The sequence below is a fragment of the Mobula birostris genome, chromosome 21 (assembly GCF_030028105.1).
Source record: "Mobula birostris isolate sMobBir1 chromosome 21, sMobBir1.hap1, whole genome shotgun sequence".
Classification (NCBI taxonomy): domain Eukaryota; kingdom Metazoa; phylum Chordata; class Chondrichthyes; order Myliobatiformes; family Myliobatidae; genus Mobula; species Mobula birostris.
In genome coordinates, this window is record NC_092390.1 from 63,424,056 (window position 1) to 63,441,517 (window position 17,462).

A 17,462-nucleotide genomic window follows, 5' to 3' on the forward strand; every position below is an offset into this window, starting at 1 on the left:
TAATCCCTATTTACAAAGCCCAATTAACCCACCAACCGGTACGACTTTGGACTGTGGGAGGAAACCAGATCACCTGGAGAAAACCCATGCTGTCATGGGAGAACATACAAACTCCTTACAGGCAGCGGCGTGAATTCTACCCGTCAACTGAGCTGTAAAGTGTGCTAACCACTACACCACCTTGTAGAACTAATATGTGTAAGATATGTAAACTGTTCTATTTCAGCTTCATCTGACACTTTATTCAGCCTTTTTTTTTAACCATGAACTCCCAAGTTCATTTTTCTATAAACCAACTTTCTTTCTCCACCCCTACAGCGATGTATGAAGTTGATCCTTGATCCTTGACAGAGCTGCTGTGGTTAAAAAGAATAGAATGGGAGAGGATGGCATTGCCTTCTGAAGCATTGTATGGAGGAGGAGCAACAATAATTTAACTCTGGGACAAGGGGGAGGGGCAGGAAATGTACACTAGGATGTTCTGAGAAAACGTACAATTCAGGAAAATATATCTAGAATACAGCCAATAACTTCTCAGAGATTCAGCTCTCTAAACCATGCCATGTACAGCACAATTTCTGAACTCCATGCATTCTGAGAACAGTTCTTTTGCACCTTAGTCATCTCTGATGGTAAAAACTCAAAAGCACCACAGTCCAAATTTCTGTGTAAGGTTAACATTATTTTTTAAAAAGATATGCAGATATTTTCCATTCGTCACTCTAAAGATGATCTACTGTAACGTATAAAGAAAAAACATGGGAAAATGAAATTCAGAGCCCAATATCTGAACTGAGACTGTGCCTTCTAGGGGTTCTGTGGTAAAAGATCTTTAAAGTATTCCAGGAAATGGCAATGACCTTCCACAATCATCCCAGAACCAAAATCTCAACAAAACCAAAAGAGATCATCTAGTTATTATTTTAAAAAGTCCTGTGTTCAGGCCTCCATTACACGGACCTCTGCTGTGTCCTAGCAGTCAAAGTCGATACACAAGCAGGGCAGCACAATACGAAGAGCAAACTGTTGGCCATGTAACAGGCCCCCCCTCTCCAAGCAGCTGGTGAATCCAAAGGAACGGCAGAGACCGTTGCAGTTTGGTACCACTGGCATCGCAGGAGCTGCCAGCCAGAGTTAAACTCAATGCAGGACTGCCTTAGGGACTCCAGCTCTGGACTTACCCTCAAAGATTACTCCCAAAGTCTCTCTCATGAGTGGGTATAACCGCAAGGCAGCAGAGGTTTACGTCTAAGTTTCCTTCTCCTAGATGAGCTGCCAACCACGGCTGATGAGCCCCATCTGCCCAGGTACTGTGACGTTTTTATTTCAAAGTAGGTTTCATTCATAAAAACACTCTAAATACTTAAGTACACAGTATTAATCTACAGTTTCCCAAGTGATGTTATTGTCAGTTAACATCATCACATTCACTGTTTGCTGTTATCATTCATTTATAAACTTGAAGTAATCTTTAATCCAAATTTTAATCAACCTGTGTGCAATGATGGAAGGACTTAACTGTGGCCCTTCCCCATAAAGCCCCAACACTGTTCATTAGAACTAATGTATTTTTGTACAATGTTTACAACCATTTCAGATGAAAATACAATCCTCATTGACCGGGAGGCCCTCCAAACCCCACAATACCCCTGGCAAGCGAGAGGACAGAGTTCTCCCTCTCCATGGACACCTAGACACAGACCTTTCCTCAGAAGAGAAACAGGCAGTCAGATTTGACTGATTCCTCGATGGCCTACTGCCTGAACATTTCTGCTCTTTGAGCAATTAATCTGACTGGCTGTGAAATGGATTATATACTAGTTAAAACATCCTGAAGATACAATGAATGGAGTTTCTCATCTTCTTTCATCCCAATCCAAACAATAAATAAAAAAGTCCTCCGCTAGACACTTTGGTCTTAAAGTAAGATGTACAGGGAGCATAATGCATTCTGCATTGTGAAACGTGGTTGTTTATTTTCTGATTTTACTCCAATTAGTCTACAGTAGTTACCTGCTTCACTTGGATGTCAATCACCACAGTACAACATCATCATAAGACAATTCAGGAACAGCTTCTTCCCTTCTGCTATCCGATTTTTTGTTTATTTTTATTTTTGCACTACTTATTTAATTTAACTATTATCATCCATCCTCCCGGGAGGGGGGAGAAGATGGCAGCGCGACAACAGCGCACGCGGCCAGTTCGGTGATGAATATCTGTTATTTGTCAAGTAGGGGACCGTGCACAATCCTGATTTGATGGAGACGGACGTGAGAGCACAGCGGAACATCTGGAAAACTTCTGAAATGCCTGCTTCGCTGCCGCTGCTACTGTGTGGTAACCAGAACCTCTGGAGCTGAAGGCCCCGAAATCCTTGGCTTTGCGTGTTTCAGCGGCTGGGGCGAGGTCGAAGGCGCTCGGGAGGCTGTATCGGAGAGGCTGCCCGGCAGCTCGGAGCTTTCGGACGGATGGACTCAGGGTCGGCTGCTTCCAAGGTATCGGCGAGTTTCGGTGCCTGGGGGTTTACAGCAGGGCGTTTCTCCCTTTTGCCACCTGCTATTGGGGAACTCGGGAGTCAATCAACTCAGGACTTTAAGAACTTTTTTTTTTACTGTGCCTACGGTCTGTTCTTTATCAGATTATGGTATTGCTTTGCACTGCTGTAACTATATGTTATAATTATGTGGTTCTGTCAGTGTTAGTCTTTGGTCTGTCCTGTTTTCTGTGAAATCACTCCGGAGAAACATTGTATCATTTCTTAATGCATGTATGCATTTCTAAATGACAATAAAAGAGGACTGACTGTTCTCATAATCTAAAACTGAGTGTTCTCATAATATATACACACACACACACATATATATATATATATATACATACATATATACATACACACACACATATATACATATATATATACACACACACACACTTACAGTTATTCATTTTTTTTCTATTATCTTGTATTTCAATGTACTGCTGCTACAAAGTACAGATTTCACGACCTATGCTGGTGATATTAAACCTGACTCTGAATCTGAAATAAACATAATTTTTTCAGTTGTAATCTGTTTAATCAAAAGCTCTGAACGTGCACTCTCTCCTTCCATGTGACTGAGAATGAAGTCAAATTAAAATGATCGGTTTTGTATTTAATTTTGCATGAACTAGCTTTTCTTGTCCTAATTTCACTTGAGAGCTCTAAAAATTAAACACACACACACACACACACACACACACAAGAAGCTGCAGAAGACTGTAAATCTAGTCAGCTCCATCTTGGGTACTAGCCTACAAAGTACCCAGGACATCTTTAGGGAGCGGTGTCTCATAAAGGTAGTGTCCATTATTAAGGACCTCCAGCACCCAGGGCATGCCCTTTTCTCACTGTTACCATCAGGTAGGACATACAGAAGCCTGAAGGCACACACTCAGTGATTCAGGAACAGCTTCTTCCCCTCTGCCATCCGATTCCTAAATGGACATTGAAGCTTTGGACACTACCTCACTTTTTTTTTTAATATACAGTATTCTTGTTTTTGCACATTTTATTCAATATACATAATTGATTTACTTGTTTATTTATTATGTTTTATTTTATTTTTTTTCTCATTCTCTTGCTAGATTATGTATTGCATTGAACTGCTGCTGCTAAGTTAACAAATTTCATGTCACATGCCAGTGATAATAAACCTGATTCTGATATCAGGCTGGAACACTGTACAGGAATCCCATTCACCCTGGTGATTTGAAGACGTACAGTATGGACATTCTGTCCGATGTTTTTACTAAAACAATGAAAACTACCATTAATTTATCCTGGCTTGTGTTGCTTCTTCATCTAACTCTTCAAAATTGAAATATTTTTCCTTCAATCACTTTTTTATTTCATGTTTGGATACACATCAACACTGAGCCTAGATTCTCCAGAACAAGCCAATAATGGATGATTACTATCACAGAACATCTGTTAGATGAATCAATGTGAAATTCTTCAGTAAACTGTGGGTCAACAGACTGAATAAGATCAAAGCTCTGTCATGCTAATACAAGTGTGCATATATATTAACCTATCCTGGGAGAGGCTAATGAAAGAGAAGCTGTTAGTGGTTTAAAAGGGGAAAGACTATGCGACCTCCAATTATACAATGCCCTGTTAATTGCAATCAGCTTCAATAATATTATAAATACTCTTATGACATCAAAGGTATGAATTTTCACTCCAGACAGCTACATTATCCTCAACTCAATTGGTCATAGAGCAGCACAGCTCAGAACACACCCATTAACCAACTCACCCGTGCTACTTGTTTATCACTGTCGGGTGGCGGGGAGTATACCCCTCTACAAAGACGTGGTAAGGTGAAAGTATGGATATGTACAGACCATAATGGAAACGTATGTCAAGGATGGAAAGTTATTGAATGGTTTATTGTATATAATTTTATTTTTGAATAAAGTATATTTTGAAATTTAAAAAATCTGTACGTCATGGAATCTGCTGTTTATTACAGTGCAACCCAGAAAAAATTACTATACATTCATTGTTGTCATAATGGCCATATTGTATGACATAGGCGTGACTGTGATTGTTCTCAGCAGATTTTTCCACAGGAGTGGCTTGCCAGTCCCTTCTTCTAGGCAGTATCTTTACAAGACAGGTGGCCCACACCAGGACTTGTGATCTGCACCAGCTGCTCAAACGACCATCCACCAACTGTTCCTATGGCTTCACGGGACCCTGATCAGGGGGGCTAGCAGGAACTCACCTTGCCCAAGGGGGACCTGCAGGCTAGCGGAGGGAAGGAGCACCTTACGCCTCCTTTGGTCCCTCCACTAGGATATATTTGACAATAATATAAAATAAAGAGCAAAAGAGCGAGGTCGTTTTCATGGGTGCATGAACTGTTCAGGAACATGATGGCACAGGGGAAGAAGCTGTTCCCAGAGTGTGTGTCTTCAGGTTCCTGTACCTCCTCCCTGATGGCAGTAGTGAGAAGAAAGCATGCCCTGGGTGATGAGGGTCCTCAATGACGGGTGTCACTTTCTCGAGGCGGTGTCTTTTGAATATGTTCTGGTTGGTAGGGAGGTTAGGGTCCTTGCTGGAGATGGCTGAGTTTACTACTCTCTGCAGCTTTTTCTGATCCTGTGCATTACCCCACTCCCCCTCCATACCAGACAGTGACACAACCAATTAGAATGCTCTCCACAATACATCTGTAGAAATTTGCAATGACATCGCAACTCCTGTACTCGATGCACTGACTGCTGAAGGTCAGCGTGCAAAATGCCTCCATCACCACCACGTCTCCCTGAGATGCTGCTTTTCATGAGGTGTGTTGTACTCTTTGCCCCCTCTGTTCCACAAACTTCCCAGTCTAGTGTGTGCTCCAACCCGGCATGAGAGGGACTAGCTGTCTCATTAATGATGCTACGTGTGTAAAACTGGCATCTTTAATATGACAGAAAGTGCAGTGCATTAATTCTGTAAATCACGAAAGGAGGCAGTCAATTTCCACACAGTAAGTTCTGACAAAATGTACTGGATATAGCCCAGTCCATCAGAATCCAGTTTATCAGACTCACGGGTAAAGCCCTCCCCACCACAAAACACATCTATGTGGAGCGCTGTCGCAGGAAAGCAACATCCATCATCAAGGACCCCCCCCACCCAGGTCATACACTGTTCTTGCACATGCCATCAAGAAAAAGGTACCGGAGCCTCAAGACCCACACCACCAGTTCAGGAACAGTTATTACTCCTCAATCATCAGGCTCTTGAACCAGAGCGGATAACTTCACTCGCCCCATCACTGAAATGTTCCCACAATATATGGACTCACGTTCAAGGACCCTTCATCTTATGTTCTCAACATTTATTGTTAATTAATTAATTTCCTCTTTCCTTTTGTATTTGCATAGTTTGTTGTTTTTTGCGTACTGGTTGTTTGTCCGTCCAGTCGGGTGATTCTATTGTGCTTCTTGTCTCTCAGGGTTCTATATGATGACATATATGCACTTTGATAATAAAGTTACTTTGAACATATAGTAGCGATAATGACCAGATAATTTATTTTAGCAATGTTTATCAAGGGATAAATATTTTAACTATAGATTCAAAATGATATAATGAGATCAATAACATCAAACTGAAAAAGTAGATGGGATCTTGATTTAAAACATTCATCAAAATTGGCACCTCTGAGGTGTAAATCGGGACTGAGGGAGAACAGAACAACTTGTTGGAGCCTTGTTCACAGGTTCTCTTTAGAGTGAAGTCATCTGTGGAGATTTTAAGCTCATTAAGGAATTTACCCTTTCAAGTCAATCCGACACATTTCATATCTTGAAAATAAAATTTCTACAGTGCAAATGAGTACTTGCCATGCCCCAACACATACAACAAGAGAACAAAATGATTAATTTGATTCATACTCTGAGCATATACTTGTGAAGTATGTCTGCTTAAGGGAGAGATAAAAAAAATTAGAAACCGTTCAACTCACACAAAATGCTGGAGGAACTCAGCAGGTCAGGTAGCATCTATGGAAAAGAGTACAGTCGACATTTCAGGCTGAGACCCTTTCGGCAGGACCAGCATCTGCAGGTTTTCTCTTGTTTGTGATTAGAAGCCATTCAAGTAAAGTGTTCCATAATATGTACTACCAAGTTTGAAGAATCTCTTTTCCTTTGTACACCATGGTATGAAAGCAGTTAGCACGACACTATTACAGCTTGGGGATCATAGTTCCGCATTCAATTTGAACATTATCTGCAAGGAGTCTGTACGTTCTCCCTGTGTAATGTCTGGGTTTTCTCCAGGTGCTCTCGTTTCCTCCCACAGTCCAAAGACCTACCAGTTAATAGATTAATTGGTCATTGTAAATTGTCCTGTGATTAGGCTGGGGTCAAATCGGGGAGTTGTTGGACAATGGGGCTCGAAGGGCCGGAGGACCTATTCCACACTGTTATCTTTAAATAAAATAAAATGAAAAATAACTGAGTAAAATTAGATGGGAATGGATGCATTATTTCTAATTGCGACACGATAGGAGTTTCAATTAACGAACGAGCAAAGTCCTACTTTTTCCTTTGGGGATACAGAATATTCAAGGTAGTATTTCTTTCATTAGTCTTTGATTTCCTCTCTGTTTGCAAACCTATCAAACAGGAACAAAAAGAACAAGAGAAATCCAACAAGTCAGGAAGCCTCTGTACAGGCAAAGGAATGGTTGGTGTTTGGGGTTGAAACCCTGCACCAGATTCCAGCATCTGTAGTCTCTCGTGTCTTCATTTTAACCAGAATTGATTTAAAGGCATCGGAACAACAGCTTCACACAGAAAATGCTGGAAGAACTCAGCAAGTCAGGCAGCAAACATGGAAATGAATAAGGAGTCGATATTTCGGGCCAAGACCCTTCTTCAGGACTGGAAAGGAAGAGGGAAGACACCAGAATGAAAAGGTGGGCTAGGGGAGGGAGGCTAGTTGGAAGGTGATAGGTGAAGCCAAGTGGGTGGGAAAGGTAAAGGGCTGGAGAAGGAAGACTCTGGTAGGAGAGGAGAGTGGACCATAGGAGAAAGGGAAGGCGGAGAGGATACAGAGGAAGTGATAGGTAGGTGAGAAGAAGTAAACGGTTAGAATGGGGAATAGAGGAAAGGGTGGGGGGAATTTTGTTCACTGGTAGGAGAGATCAAAATTCGTGCCATCGGATTGGAGGGTCCTCAGACAGAATATGATGTGTGGCTTGTCCACCCTGAGGGTGGCCCCATTGTGGCATGTGAAGAGGCTATGAACCAATATATCAGAATGGGAATGGAAATGTGAATTAAAATGCTTGGCCACTGGGAAGTTCTGCTTGTGGTGAATGGATCAGAGGTGCTTAACAAAGTGGACCGCCAACGGCTTGTTAGTTGTCCTGGAGACGATGAACAGATAAGGCTCATTCTCTGATAAGTAGCAATGACAAGGATTTCCATAGAAGGTCAGTATTTTGAAATATACATGTTAATGAATATATAGATTTCTAAAAATGTTTTTGGACCTTTTTTCAGTGACATTGAAGTACGAGGCTCAGCATGATGATGAAATGGAAGCTATTATTTAAACTATTAAATGATGGTAAAGCTAAAGCAGACAGAATTCAATGTGAGGAGCGATTATACCATCACTTTGCATTTTAGGAACTTGAAATGTTTTCTAAATTGCTGTAAGCGATGGGTGCACAGCTTTACAATACGTACTCAAAAAGTTTGATGGCACCTTGTCCTTTAGTTCAAAGAAATTAAAGTTCAAATATGTGGAAAAGATACAACATTAATCCAAAAGCTAAGCACTCCAGAAGCTGGAAGTCTAAACAAAACAGAATGTTCTGGAAATTACTCTGGAGAAAGAAACACAGTTAATGTTTCCACCAGATTTGGGCAAAGTTTGAAGTTTCGAATGCAGAGGGAAAGGTGGGAACCAGGAGAGAACTAAGAAAATTCCTGTTGATTTGAAAAGTGGGAGATATTAAATGAGGGAAGGGTAACGGTGTGAAAAGAAGGAGTTGCTTTAATTAACCAAAGCCTCAGACAATCCCACTTAAAGGACAGACTTCAACTTTGGATACAAAACTTTACTAAAATAAAACAGTAAAAATTCACCATAATAATTTCAGGACTAAAGGTTAAATTACAAGGTCACGCGTTCATTTGGGGTTAGATAGTTGAGGGAAGATATAATCTAAGTATTTAATGTTGGTAATTTATTTATTGAGATACAGTACAGAACAGGCCCTTCCAGCCCTTAGAGCTACACTGCCCAGCAACTCCTGATTTAACCCTAGCATAATCACGGGACAATTTACAAAGACTAATTAACCTACTAACTGGTACATCTTTGGACTGTGGGAGGAAACCGGAGCACCCGGAGGAAATCCACACATTTCAAGGGGAGAATGACAGAGATTGAACTCTGAACTTCAACGTGCTAACTGCTACTCTACGATTTGTAAGAGTTTCAGTAACACAGATGCAGAGAAACTTTTGTCATTGTGCACGCACACATGAGGAGGATGTTTCATATAAACTGGCACCAACATTGGCACAACATTGCAGGCAAGTATCCTGTTCAATGCTTCATTATTCTATGTTCTATCTGGAGTGGGATTCCAAACAAGAGGGATTCATCTTAAAATTACACTGTCATCAACGGGAGTGAAATAGGAAGCATTCCTTCAAGCAAATAGGAATGGAAATCAGGAGTTCTGTGTCCCAAAAGACAATGGACCTTGAATGAATGGTGAAATTTGTCAGCAAGTAATATGGAACAAGAGAAGTACACAAAACAGCAACTGAACGGTAAACAGATTTCAAAACAACTACTAAACTGTGTACAGGTTACAGCACAGTTACTGTGTACAAAACAGATACTGAACTGTGTACAGGTTACAGCACAGTTAATCATTTTATTTATTATTGACAGACAGCACAAAGTAAGCACCACCCTGCAACAGAACAATTTAGAATGATTGATTAACCTACTAGCCAGTACGTCTTTGGACTGTGGGAGGAAACTGGAGCACCCAGAGGAAACCTACAGGGTCACAGGGAGAATGTACAAACTCCTTATAGGCTGCAGCAGGAATCATAAGGAGCGAATATTATTATTACACGCATTTAGCTCATTACATGACTAGTAATCACTGAAAATGTCATCATTTAGTGTTATTGTTTGTGAATAAACTGTGAGAAAGCTAGCCCAAAGCATATTAAAAGTCAGGTATAAACAATTTGTAAATCATAACACTTTCTAAATAAAGAATTTGTTTCTTAGGCCTGTAATATGTAATCAAATACAGAAATTACTTCTAATCAACACACACAAAATTCTGGAGGAACTCAGCAGGCCAGGCAGCATCTATGAAAAGAGCAGACTGTTGACGTTTTGGGCCAAGACCCTTCAGAAGCCCTGATGAAGGGTCTTGGCCTGAAACGTCGACTGTTTATTCATTTCCATAGTGCTGCCGGATCTGCCAAGTTCCTCCTGCAATTTTTTTTTGTTGCTTAGATTTCCAGCATCTCCAGATTTTCTCATGTTTGTTAATTACTTTTAATTCTCAGTTTTGCATGCACAACCCCCACATTAACAGGAAGTTGATTGCTCGAAAACAGCCTGCATCATGATTTTTCCTAACGTGAAGCTGTGTCATTTGCATGTGTGTCAAGAGTAATGTACTTGATTTTCAAATGACTTCTATGAGAGCAGAATTTTTTTCCGTATCTCAGATTGTTGGTGAGTGATTTGTGAATTCGGTACCTGAGCAGCCATGATGTTGGGGTCAGCTGTAGTTAGATTTGGGTAACTATCAATAAGGTGGAGTTTTTCCAGCTAAGGTCTGTGAAATTACACTTGCGGATTACAGCACAAGCAAATTCATGGATAAGTGGATCCATTTTGGGGTGTGATTTTGACTAAGAAATAGTAAAATTCTCCATTGAGCGGATCTTGATCGAGACACCATTAGTTGCACAATTATTCATCCCCATTCCGTTCAACAAAAGCAAGATGCTGGGGGGGGGGCGGTGGCAACAGCAGGGCAGTGGTAGCACATTTGGAGAGAAACAAAACAGGTGGCCTTCATTTTAAAACACTCTTCTCGTATCACTTCACCAAAACAAATTCAATTACAAATGGCAGCAGATTTCTTTTTAGAAAGGTGGGAGAGAGGAAGATAGTGAGAAGGATGATTGTAACCAATCCTGTATTCTGTGCATGTAACTCCTCTAATACTTGACAACAGATTCCAATTATCGGTAAGAACCATTGTTCAAATCTTACTCCACTGTACAGTCCAGCTTTTGGGCATTTTACCTCAGTTAGCTATTTTACCACATTGTACAAGTGTCACCAAATGTCACCCATACATTTATCCAACAGGCAATGCAGAAAACATACCTTAAGAAAACAGGAGGAATAGAGCACTCGGCCTACCCCAGGACTAATCTCCTCTTTGCAAGTTCTCAATAATATCCCTGAACTCAGAACTGAATCTGGCCAAATAAATGGCCAGTTGGCTTTCAAATCAAATAAACGTGTTTCTAAGACAGATGTCCAAAGTCACATGAGAGCACTATGCCTCCTTGATGTCCTCTATTCCCTTCAGATATTCGGGGGTTGTGGGGAAGACAGTTAAGGCCAGGATGTCACGAGGCCCAATATTGTGCAGGGGCTTCAGAACAGAGCATCACACTACAAAGTGCCTCAAGGACGAACAGAGACTTGTAATGCTGATGTTACGTCACTTTGCAATAGATCAGTGAAGCTACTCAACAATGCATCCTAGATCTAAGATGTATCTAACATGTTGCATAGATCTGCAATCTAAACTGAAGAGTTTAGATCAAGTAAACCTCTTGCCACGTATCTCCATTCATTACGTGAAGAGAACTTGGTTCAATGGACCTGGTCAGTTTGTTGGCTAGCATAGGAGCTATTGTATAGCCAGTGCTCCTGCAAGATAATGAAGCCACCTATTTCATTCTGATGTAAGTAGGAGTATTTGTACTCCATTAGCGTGACTGAGTGGTCTAAGGCACCGGATTAAGGCTCCAGCCTCCAAGGTGGAGGGGCATTGAATCCCACCACTGCCACTAGCTTATATAGTGGCCCTTCCTCCGAGGGCGCCACAGTAGTGTTGCAGTTAGCGTGACACTATTACAGCTCAAGGCATCAGAGCTCGAAGTTCAATTCAAGGGACATCTGTAAGGGTTTGTAGATCCTCGCTGTGGAATGTGTGGGTTTCCTCCGGGTGCCCCCGTTTCTTCCCACAGTCCAAAGACACACTGGGTAGGTAAAATGGTTATTGTAAATTGTCCTGTGATTAGGTTAGGGTTAAATCGGGGTTGTCAGGGTTACAGGGTGGTGTGACTCAAAGGGCAGTATCTCTAAAATAAAAAAAAACGAATAAACTCTTTTTGGGCTTTCAGCCGGGTACAGGTATCAATTATAACCGACATTTCGATGATGGACACTACTGTCCTGAGGGGGTAAAAATACCATTGGACTAGACAAGCCCAGGCATCAGTGCTGACGAAACTGGCAGAGTTTGTCATCCAAATGTTGGCATATCCGGCTGAAAGCCCAAGAAGAGTTTACTTGTCATATTTGCCAGGAAAACACTAGATCCTTCTTCAAAAAATAAAGTATTTGCAGCTTCAACTTATTTTCTCCCCATATAGGTAATCAAAAGAATATTTTAACTATTGTTTAGCAGACGCTGTTGTAAAATCTGCCGAAAGGAGACATGCACCACACATGAAGTTACTGATTTGTTTAGTGATCCAGCACCGAGTAGGCACGTCCGGCCCACCGATCCGCACTAACCAGCAACCCAGCAATTTCTCATGGCTTGGCTTTGCGAATGGAGATTTAGGAAGGGGGCTGCCCACGTCTGCTGCAGGCTCACTGCTGGCTGACGAGGCCAATACGGCACAGGGAGGTCCGGCCACAGCGGCTGCAAGGGAAATTCTGTTCTGGGTTTGGTGCTGCTGTGTCACGGTTCTTCCTCCTTCTCCTTTTGTCCTCAATGCCAGCCCTGTGTGCGTTATCGAAGGAGGAGACATTCTGGTGAATGGTGTGTCACCAGGCCTCGCGATCGGAGTCTAGATTAGACCACTGGCGATGGTCAATGTGACAGGCACCAAGGGATTTCTTCAGAGAGTCCTTGTACTTCTCCGATGCCCCTCTGTCACGGTGGCCAGTGGAGAGTTCGACATACAGCACAATCTTGGGCAGGTGATGGTCCTCCACCCTGGAGACGTGCCCTGCCCAGCGCAGCTGCGTCTTCAACAGCATGGCCTCGATGCTGGTGACCTCCGCCTGTCCGAGGACTTCGATGTTGGTGACGAAGTCACTCCAGTGGATGTTGAGGATGGTGCGGAGGCAGCGCTGGTGGAAACGCTCAAGGAGTCGTAGGTGGTGACGGTAGGTGACTGACGACTCGGAGCCGTACAGGAGGGTGGTCAGTACAACGGCTCTGTACACACTGATCTTTGTGCCTTTCTTCAAATGCTTGTTGTTCCAGACTCTTTTGTACAGCCTGCCGAATGCGCTGTTTGCCTTTGCCAGTCTCTTGTCAATCTCTTTGTCGATCTTGGCATCTGGCGAGATGATGCACCCCAGGTAGCTGAACTGGTGGACTGCCTTCAGCTCTACCTCACCGATGGTGATGTGGGGAGGGTGGTAATCTTCCTGAGGCGTGGGCTGATGGAGAACTGCTGTCTTCTTCAAACTGACTTCCAGTCCGAAGAGCTCGGCAGCCTCTGCGAGGCAGGATGTTATACGCTGCAGGGCTGTCCCTGTCTGAGCAACAAGGGCAGCATCGTCGGCGAAGAGTAGCTCTTAGATGAGTTGCTCCAATGTCTTAGTGTGGGGCTGTAGTCGCCTCAGGTTGAACAGGCTGCCATCGGTGCGGTATTGGATGTAGACACCGTCCTCGTATTCAAGGCCTTCTGTGGCCCTTTCGAGCATCATGCTGAAGAAGATGGTGAAGAGAGTTGGCGCGAGGACTCAGCCTTGCTTTACTCCGTTGCCTATAGGGAAGGGTTCTGAGCGGTCGTTGTTGTGTCTGACTTGGCCACTCTGATCTTCATGTAGCTGGATGACCATGCTGAGGAACTTTGGGGGGCATCCCAGTCGTTCCCTAGCAATTTAACCCTAGCCTAATCACATGACAATTTACAATGACCAATTAACCTACTAACCAGAAAGTCTTTAGACTGTGGGAAGACGCTGCAAATGAACTCTGTCGCTCTGAGTTGAAACGGGAACACACTGACCGCTAAGCCCCACTACAACAGTTGATTTGAAATCTTCAAGCCTAATGTTAGAACATAGAACATAGAATAGTACAGCACAGTACAGGCCCTTTGGCCCATAATGTGCCGACCCTTAAACCCTGCCTCCCATATAACCCCTACCTTAAATTCCTCCATATACCTGTCTAGTAGTCTCTTAAATTTCACTAGTGTATCTGCCTCCACCACTGACTCAGGCAGTGCATTCCATGCACCAACCAGTCTCTGAGTAAAAAACCTTCCTTTAATATCCCCCTTGAACTTCCCACCCCTTACGTTAAAGCCATGTTCTCTTGTATTGAGCAGTGGTGCCCTGGGGAGGAGGTGCTGGCTGTCCACTCTATCTATTTCTCTTATTATCTTGTACACCTCTATCATGTCTCCTCTCATCCTCCTTCTCTCCAAAGAGTAAAGCCCTAGCTCCCTTAATCTCTGATCATAATGCATACTCTCTAAACCAGGCAGCATTCTGGTAAATCTCCTCTGTACCCTTTCCAATGCTTCCACATCCTTCCTGTAGTGAGGCGAACAGAACTGGACACAGTGCTCTAAGTGTGGCCTAACCAGAGTTTTATAGAGCTGCATCATTACATCGTGACTCTTAAATTCTATCCCTCAAATTATGAAAGCTAACACCCCATAAGCTTTCTTAACTACTATATCTACCTGTGAGGCAACTTTCAGGGATCTGTGGACATGTACCCCCAGATCCCTCTGCTCCTCCACACTACCAAGTATCCTGCCATGTACTTTGTACTCTGCCTTGGAGTTTGTCCTTCCAAAGTGTACCACCTCACATTTCTCCGGGTTGAACTCCATCTGCCACTTCTCAGCCCACTTCTGCATCCTATCAAAGTCTCTCTGCAATCTTTGACAATCCTCTACACTATCTACAACACCACCAACCTTTGTGTCGTCTGCAAACATGCCAACCCACCCTTTTACCCCCACATCCAGGTCGTTAATAAAAATCACGAAAAGTAGAGGTCCCAGAACAGATCCTTGTGGGACACCACTAGTCACAATCCTCCAATCTGAATGTACTCCCTCCACCACGACTCTTTGCTTTCTGCAGGCAAGCCAATTCTGAATCCACCTGGCCAAACATCCCTGGATCCCATGCCTTCTGACTTTCTGAATAAGCCTACCATGTGGAACCTTGTCAAATGCCTTACTAAAATTCATATAGATCACATCCACTGCACTACCCTCATCTATATGCCTGGTCACCTCCTCAAAGAAATCAATCAGGCTTGTTAGACACGATCTGCCCTTCACAAAGCCATGCTGACTGTCCCTAATCAGCCCATGATTCTCTAAATGCCCATAGATCTTATCTCTAAGAATCTTTTCCAACAGCTTTCCCACCACAGACGTAAGGTTCACTGGTCTATAATTATCCGGAATATCCCGACTACCTTTTTTGAACAAGGAGACAACAATTGCCTCCCTCCAATCCTCCAGTACAATTCCCGTGGACAACGAGGACATAAAGATCCTAGCCAGAGGCTCAGCAATCTCTTCCCTCACCTCGTGGAGCAGCCTGGGGAATATTCCGTCAGGCCCCGGGGACTTATCCGTCCTAATGTATTTTAACAACTCCAACACCTCCTCTCCCTTAATATCAACATGCTCCAGAACATCAACCTCACTCATATTGTCCTCACCATCATCAAGTTCCCTCTCATTGGTGAATACCGAACAAAAGTATTCATTGAGGACCTCGCTCACTTCCACAGCCTCCGGGCACATCTTCCCACCTTTCTCTCTAATCGGTCCTACCTTCACTCCTGTCATCCTTTTGTTCTTCACATAATTGAAAAATGCCTTGGGGTTTTCCTTTACCCTACTCGCCAAGGCCTTCTCATGCCCCCTTCTTGCTCTCCTCAGCCCCTTCTTAAGCTCCTTTCTTGCTACCCTATATTCCTCAATAGACCCAGATGATCCTTGCTTCCTAAACCTCATGTATGCTGCCTTCTTCCACCTGACTAGATTCTCCACCTCACTTGTCACCCATGGCTCCTTCACCCTACCATTCTTTATCCTCCTCACCGGGACAAATTTATCCCTAACATCCTGCAAGAGATCCCTAAACATCAACCACTTGTCCATAGTACATTTCTCTGCAAAAACATCATCCCAATTCACACCCGCAAGTTCTAGCCTTATAGCCTCATAATTTGCCCTTCCCCAATTAAAAATTTTCCTATCCTCTCTGATTCTATCCTTTTCCATGATAATGCTAAAGGCCAGGGAGCGGTGGTCACTGTCCCCCAGATGCTCACCCACTGAGAGATCTGTGACCTGACCCAGTTCATTACCTAGTACTAGATCTAGTATGGCATTCCTCCTGGTCGGCCTGTCCACATACTGTGACAGGAATCCGTCCTGGACACACTTAACAAACTCTGCCCCATCTAAACCCTTGGAACTAATCAGGTGCCAATCAATATTAGGGAAGTTAAAGTCACCCATGATAACAACCTTGTTATTTTTGCACCTTTCCAAAATCTGCCTCCCAATCTGCTGCTACCAGTATAGAATACTCCCAATAGAGTAACTGCAGTTAGCCACAGATGTAAAGTTTTTCTATAAAGACTGTGACTCAGTGCCATTTTGCTACCTTAATTTAAATTCAGATGAACAGAACAAGTTTGAGTTGTAAATACAACTCACTTATGTGAGAATGAAGTAGATCAATTTATTATTTTGCAGGACACCTGCTATACAATGGCTCCTACTTTGGCCAACAAACTGACAAGGTCCATTGTAATGGAAACTAAACTGCATTACCATGTTCCCTTCATGGAATGAGTGCAGTTGCATGCATTTACCTTTAAAAACAAAGTGGTTATGTTCTACATCAAACCAGTGTTCTGCTTGAAACCACTGACAAGAGAGCACAGCCGCATAAACCGAGAGCAAACTAACCTTTCAATTCAGCAGTATCATGTTTGTTATGTTCAAGTCAGCTCGATAAACATCTAAGACAAACTACTGCCTTAGCAATTTATAATCCATAACTTTTGGCAATTGATTTAAGACTGCAATACTATGCTTGATGGCAGGTAACACACCTGCTTATTCCAAGTAAGATTCAATAGAAAGATATATAAAAGTCACCTCCTTATTAAAAGCTCTCTTTTAACAATGCTTGCTCCTTTACATTACAGGTCTCTTTCACGTCCTCATAACTAACAGTTTCCAGATGCACATTAAGACATATTGTACTGCACATCATGGAAATATTTACTAAACCTGCCCATTGCTGAATCACAGGCTTTCCACTTGATTCAGCTCAACACACTGGAATATTTCCACTGTGACAGTATAAAACTGAATAGTAAACAAAGAGCTTTTCAACATCTTCTAAAAACCAACTTATTCACTTTTTGTAGTTGAGAAGTTAATGAATGTAAGGTTATTAATGAGCCATAATGTGAACATGTAGGTTTTATGTTACCTGTGCAATTCAAAAGGAATATTGACATTCCGACTGAGTTATTTATGGTACTGAATCAATAATCAGAAGCACAGACATGAGCATACTGGCTACAATAAATTATTATATGCTGTTATAACACAATTTACAGTAGCAGAGTGTGTTTGAGGACAACACTGGA

At 42.6% G+C, this 17,462-nt stretch overlaps 1 protein-coding gene across 1 annotated transcript in view; it reads right to left on the reverse strand.

Annotated features, from left to right (window-relative positions):
- Nucleotides 1-17,462, reverse strand: part of pdzd8 (PDZ domain containing 8) — a 247,521-nt gene that overhangs the window by 3,482 nt on the left and 226,577 nt on the right. The gene's annotated exons all lie outside the window — the stretch shown is intronic.